The following is a 7280-nucleotide window of genomic DNA, read 5'->3' as shown; positions in this document are numbered from 1 at the left end:
GAAATACTTCAACCGGTTCTGCACCCTGACCATTGCAATGGATCAGCAGCAAAGTAAGAACTTAGAAATTAAAGGACAGAACCTAACTTGCACACTGATGCAAAAGATAAAACTAAGCAATGGACTCTCAGAAAATAAGACGAATAGAATACTACCACACTTATCAATTATCTCAATAAATGTTAATGGCTTGAATTCCTCACTGAAGAGACACAGATTGGCTGACTGGATTAAAAAGCACAAGCCATCCATTTGCTGCAGGAAACACACCTGGCTTCAAAAGACAAATTAAAGCTCCGAGTCAAGGGTTGGAAGACAATTTTTCAGGCAAATGGAATTCAGAAGAAAAGAGGAGTTGCAATCTTATTTTGAGATACATATGGATTTAAAGCAACTAAAGTAAAAGAAGACGAAGATGGTCACTTTATACTGGTCAAGGGAAAAATACAACAAGAAGATGTTTCAATTCTAAATATTTATGCATCCAATTTAAATGTTCCCAGATTCTTGAAACAGACCCTACTCAGTCTGAGCAATATGATATCCGATAATACCATAATAATGGGGGACTTTAACACTCCTCTCACAGAGCTGGACAGATGCTCTAAGCAGAAAATAAACAAAGATATAAGAGATTTAAATGAGACCCTAGAGCAATTGTGCTTGATAGACGCATATAGAACACTCTATCCCAAAGATAAAGAATATACATTCTTCTCAACACCCTATGGAACATTCTCCAAAATTGATCGTATCCTGGGAAGAAAACAAATATCAACAGAATCAAAAGAATTGAAATTTTACCTTGTATCTTCTCAGACCATAAGGCACTGAAGGTGGAACTCAATTCTAACAAAAATGTTTGACCCCACACAAAGGCATGGAAATTAAACAACCTTCTGTGAATAACAGATGGGTGCAGGAAGAAATAAAACAGGAAATCATTAACTTCCTTGAGCATAACAACAATGAAGACACAAGCTACCAAAACCCATGGTAGCAGTTTTGAGAGGAAAATTTCTTGCTTTAGATGCCTACCCTTGAAAAAACAGAAAGCGTATCAACAAACTCACAACCATCTGATGGAATTGGAAAGAGAAGAACAATCTAATCCTAAACCCAGTAGAAGAAAGAAATCTCCAAAATCAAATCAGAGATCAATGAAATTAAAAACAAAAGAATCATTCAGAAAATTAATGAAACAAGGAGTTGGTTTTTTGAAAAAAAAAAATAAATAAGTAAATAAAATAGGTAAACCTTTGGCCAGACTAACTAGAAATAGAAAAGTAAAATCTCTAGTAACCTCAATCAGAAATGATAAAGGGGAAATAACAACTGATCCCACAGAAATACAAGAGATCATCTCTGAGTACTACCAGAAACTCTATGCCCAGAAATTTGACAATGGGAAGGAAATGGATCAATATTTAGAAGCACATCCTCTCCCTAGACTTGGTCAGGAAGAAATAGAGCTACTGAACAGACCAATTTCAAGCACTGAGATTAAAGAAACAATAAAAAAGCTTCCAACCAAAAAATACCCTGGTCCATTTGGCTTCACACCAGAGTTCTATCAAACCTTCAAGGAAGAGCTTATTCTTGTACTGCAGAAATTATTCCAAAAAATTGAGGAGGAAGGAATCTTTCCCAACACATTCTATGAAGCAAACATCTCCCTGATACCAAAACCAGGAAAAGACCCAACTAAAAAGGAGAATTTCAGACCAATGTTACTCATGAATATAGATGCAAAAATTCTCAACAAAATCCTAGCCAATAGATTACAACTTATCATCAAAAAAGTCATACATCATGATCAAGTAGGTTTCATCTCAGGGATGCAAGTCTGGTTTAACATACGCAAGTTCATAAACGTTATCCACCGTATTAACAGAGGCAGAAATAAAGGTCATATGATCCTCTCAATAGATGCAGAAAAAGCATTTGATAAAATCCAGCATCCTTTTCTAATTAGAACACTGAAGAATACAGGCATAGGTGGCACATTCCTGAAACCGATTGAAGCTATTTATGACAAACCCACTGCTAATATTTTATTGAATGGAGTAAAACTGAAAACTTTTCCTCTTAGAACTGGAACCACACAAGGTTGTCCTCTATCACCTTTACTATTCAACATAGTGCTGAAAGTTCTAGCCAATACAATTAGGCAAGACAAGGAAATAAAGGGCATCCAAATGGGAACAGTGAAGGTCAAACTCTCCTTTGCTGATGACGTGATCTTATAATTAAAGAATCCTGAAGACTCCTGGAAGTTATCAAAAAATACAGTAATGTCTCAGGATATGAAATCAATGTCCACAAGTCAGTAGCCTTTGTGTATGCCAATAACAGTCAAGATGAGAAGCTAGTTAAGGACACAACTCCCTTCACCATTTTTCGAAGAAAATGAAATACCTAGGAATATACCTAACAAAGGAGGTGAAGGACCTCTATGAAGAAAATTATGAAATCCTCAGAAAGGAAATAGCAGAGTATATTAACAAATTGAAGAACATACCATGCTCATGGATGGGAAGAATCAACATTGTTAAAATGTCTATACTTCCCAAAGCAATCTACCTATTCAATGCCATTCCTATTAAAATACCAACATCATACTTTCAAGGTTTGGAAAATATGATTCTGTGTTTTGTATGGAACCAGAAAAAAACCCATATAGCTAACGTAGTTCTTAGTAATAAAAATAAAGCTGGGGATGTTATGCCCAGATAATGAAGTCCCCAAAGACCACCAGGGAGCCGAGTCCGATGCAAAAGCAAAAGAGCCTTTTTATTGCAAGGTCGAGCTTCGGCTTGTGGGGGCTCTGCTGCAGCGGATCCAAGCCAGGAGCCTTGAGCTCTGAAGCAGGGGATTTTTATAGTGTGGCACAGCAAGTGGGGCATATACAATTTGAACAAAGGGACTGCTTCTGGATTGGCTGCCATTGGGCCTGCCATATGGCCTGATGCAGAGAGCGGTTTCTGATTGGGAGGCAGTTGTCTCATGATTTCAGGGAAATGCCTGCCTTTACAGAAAAGTGAACCTTTCAAAACAAAATGGCAGAGAAACCAGAACTTAACTTCTAAGATGGCATCGGTCTGGTTCTCCCAGGGGCATCACCATACCAGATTTTAGGCTGTACTACAAAGCCATAGTGGTCAAGACAGCATGGTACTGGCACAAAAATAGAGACATAGACACTTGGAATCGAATAGAAAACCAGGAAATGAAACTAACATCTTACAACCACCTAATCTTTGATAAACCAAACAAGAACATCCTCTGGGGAAAGACTCACTATTCAATAAATTATGTTGGGAGAACTGGATATCCACATGTAAAAGACTGAAACTGGACCCACCCTTTCTCCACTCACAAAAATTGATTCGAGATGGATAAAGGACTTAAATTTAAGGCATGAAACAATAAAAATCCTCAAAAAAAAAAAAAAAAAAAAAAGCATAGGAAAAACATTGGAAGATATTGGCCCGGGGAAAGACTTCATGAAGAAGACTGCCATGGCAATTGCAACAACAACAAAAATAAACAAATGGGACTTCATTAAACTGAAAAGCTTCTGTACATCTAAGGTGACAGCCACCAAAGCAAGTAGACAACCTACACAATGGGAGAGGATATTTGCATATTTTCAATCAGACAAAAGATTGATAACTAGGATCTATAGAGAACTCAAATTAATCCACATGAAAAAAGCCAACAATCCCATACATCAATGGGCAAGAGACATGAATAGAACCTTCTGTAATAAAGACAGATGAATGGCTAACAAACACATGAAAAAATGTTCATCATCCCTATCTATTGAGCAATGCAAATCAAAACCACCCTGAGATACCATCTAACTCCAGCGAGAATGGCCCACATCACAAAATCTCAAAAGTGCAGATGCTGGCTTGGATGTGGAGAGAAGGGAACACTTTTACACTGCTGGTGGGACTGCAAACTAGTACAACCTTTCTGGAAGGAAGTATGGAGAAACCTCAAAGCACTCAAGCTAGACCTCCCATTTGATCCTGCAGTTTCATTACCAGGCATCTACCCAGAAGGAAAAAAACCCTTTTATCATAAGGACACTCGCACTAGACTGTTTATTGCAGCTCAATTTACAATCGCCAAATGTGGAAACAACCTAAATGCCCACCAACCCAGGAATGGATTAACAAGGTGTGGTATATGTCCACCGTGGAATAGTATTCAGCCATTAAAAAAATGGAGACTTTACATCCTTTATATTAACCTGGATGGAAGTGGAAGACATTATTCTTAGTAAAGCATCACAAGAATGGAGAAGTTTGAATCCTATGTACTCAAGTTTGATATGAGGACAATTAATGGCAATGAAGGTCATGGTGGGGGTGGGGGAAGGGGAGAGTAGAGAGAGAAAGGAGAGAGGGGTGGGAAAAGGAAGAGCAGAGAGAGGGAAGAAAGGAGTGGGGTGGGGCCATGGTGTGTGCCACACCTTTTGGGGGCAAAACACGATTGCAAGAGGGACTTTACCTAACAAATGCAATCAGTGTAACCTGGCTTATTGTACCCTCAATGAATCCCGAACAATTAAAAAAAATATATATATATGGCAGAAATAGAGAACAGTGTTATGTAATAAACCGAGAGAATTTAACATGGGGAACTAATTGGCAAATGTTCAGACAAGGGATGGTAAGATAACTGAGACATCATTAGTAGACTGAGGTGGTACCACAAGAACTGGGGAGAACAATCTAGGACTTGCTCCCTGAACAGCCTAGGATGTGCTCTCTGAATTCAGCTGCTGGGGTCACCCAAAACATCTAGGAAGGGGGTCACCCAAAACATGTAGGAAGCAATGGGCTAGATGGTGGGAGCCAGAACAGCAGAGGAAACATTGTCAATGAGGATGGTGCTGCCTGAAGCAATGGGGGCTTCTTTCCTCCTTTTGCTCTCTAGTTTCTACCATCTCCTATTACTTGAATAGAACTGCAATCTTTTTTTTATTATGAAATCATAGCTGTGTACATTAATGCGATCATGGGGCACCATACACGGGTTTTATAGACCGTTTGAGACAGTTTCATCACACTGGTTAACATAGCCTTCCTAGCATTTTCTTAGTTATTGTGTTAAGACATTTACATTCTACATTTACATCTTACTTGTAAGATGGACCGCAGGTGTAATCCCACCAATCACCCTCCCTCTGCCCACATCCACCCTCCCTTGCCCCCTTCTTCCTATTCTTAGGTTATAACTGGGTTATAGCTTTCATGTGAAAGCCATAAATTAGTTTCACAGTAGGGCTGAGTACATTGGATACTTTTTCTTCCATTCTTGAGATACTTTACTAAGAAGAATATGTTCTAGCTCCATCCATGTAAACATGAAAGAGGTAAAGTCTCCATCTTTCTTTAAGGCTGCATAATATTCCATGATGTACATATACCACAATTTATTAATCCATTAGTGGATCGATGGGCACTTGGGCTTTTTCCATGACTTAACAATTATGAATTGGGCTGCAATAAACATTCTGGTACAAATATCTTTGTTATAATGTGATTTTTGGTCTTCTGGGTATATACCTACTAGAGGAATTATAGGATTGAATGGCAGATCTATTTTTAGATCTCTAAGTGTTCTCCAAACATCTTTCCAAAAGGAATGTATTAATTTGCATTCCCACCAGCAGTGTAGAAGTGTTCCCTTTTCTCTATATCCCAGCCAACATCTCTGGTCTTCGGATTTTGTAATATGTGCTAATCTTACTGGAGTTAGATGATATCTCAAAGTAGTTTTTATTTTTCATGTGGTATTCATCAGGCTTGTCTTATTAATTTGCAACACAAATTGTCTGATTTTCTTTCTTTTTTTTTGTATTCATAACCTGTGTTTCTTTTATTTTATTTTATTTATTTTTTTCTGGATAAAAGATTTATTTTATTTTTTTAATTAATTTATTTTTATTGTTAAGTCATAGCTGTGTACATTAGTGCAATTAAGGGGTACGATGTGCGGATTTTATATAAATCTGAAATATTCTCATCAAACTGTTCAATGTAGCCTTCATGGCATTTTCTTAGTTACTGTATGTAGGCATTTGTATTCTGCATTTAGTAAGTTTCACCTGTACCCATTCTAAGATGCACCATAGATGTGTCCCCACTCCATTATCCTCCCTCTACCAAAACCTCCCCCCTCCCTTCTCCTTCCTTGGCCCTTTCCCCATAGGCTTGTGCTATAGTTGGGTTATAGCCTTCATGTGAAAGCTATAATTTAGCTTCATAGTAGAGCTGAGTACATTGGATACTTTTTCTTCCATTCCTGAGATATTTTGCTAAGAAGAATATGTTCTAGCTCCATCCATGTAAACATGAAAGAGGTAAAGTCTCCGTCTTTCTTTAAGGCTGCATAATATTCCATGGTATACATGTACCACAATTTGCTAGTCCATTCGTGGGTCGATGGACACTTGGGCTTCTTCCATGACTTAGCAATTATGAATTGGGCTGCAATAAACATTCTGGTACAGATGTCTTTGTTATATTGTGACTTTTGGTCTTCTGGGTATAAACCTAGTAAAGGAATTGTAGGATCGAATTGCAGGTAGGTCTCTAAGTATTCTCCAAACGTCCTTCCAGAAGGAACGTATTAGTGTGCATTCCCACCAGCAGTGTAGAAGTGTGCCCTTTTCTCCACATCCATGCCAACATCTCTGGTCCTGGGATTTTATTATGTGGGCTACTCCTACTGGGGTTAGGTGGGGGTTAGGTGCAAATATCTTCTCCCATTCTGAGGGCTGTTTGCTTGCTTTACTTACTGTGTTCTTGGCTGTGCAGAAGCTTTTTAGTTGGATCAGGTCCCAGTAGTGTATTTTTGAAGCTGCTTCAATTACCCGGGGGGTCCTCCACATAAAATACTCGCCCAGACTGATTTCTTCAAGGGTTTTCCCTCCACTATCTTCTAGTGTTTTTATAGTTTCATGTCTTAAGTTTAAATCTTTAATCCAGTGAGAGTCTATCTTAGTTAATGGTGAAAGGTGTGGGTCCAGTTTCAGTCTTCTACAGGTTGCCAGCCAGTTCACCCAGCACCATTTGTGAAATAGGGAATCTTTTCCCCACTGAATGTTTTTAAAAGGCTTGTCAAAGATCAAATAATGGTAAGTAGGTGGATTCATCTCTTGGTTCTCTATTCTGCTCCAGACATCTACTTCCCTGTTTTTGTGCCAGTACCATGCTGTTTTGATCACTATCGATTTGTAGTATAGTCTGAGGTCTGGTAGC

Source organism: Nycticebus coucang, chromosome 14 (assembly GCF_027406575.1).
Source record: "Nycticebus coucang isolate mNycCou1 chromosome 14, mNycCou1.pri, whole genome shotgun sequence".
NCBI lineage: Eukaryota > Metazoa > Chordata > Mammalia > Primates > Lorisidae > Nycticebus > Nycticebus coucang.
Note: the sequence above shows the minus strand (reverse complement) of the source record.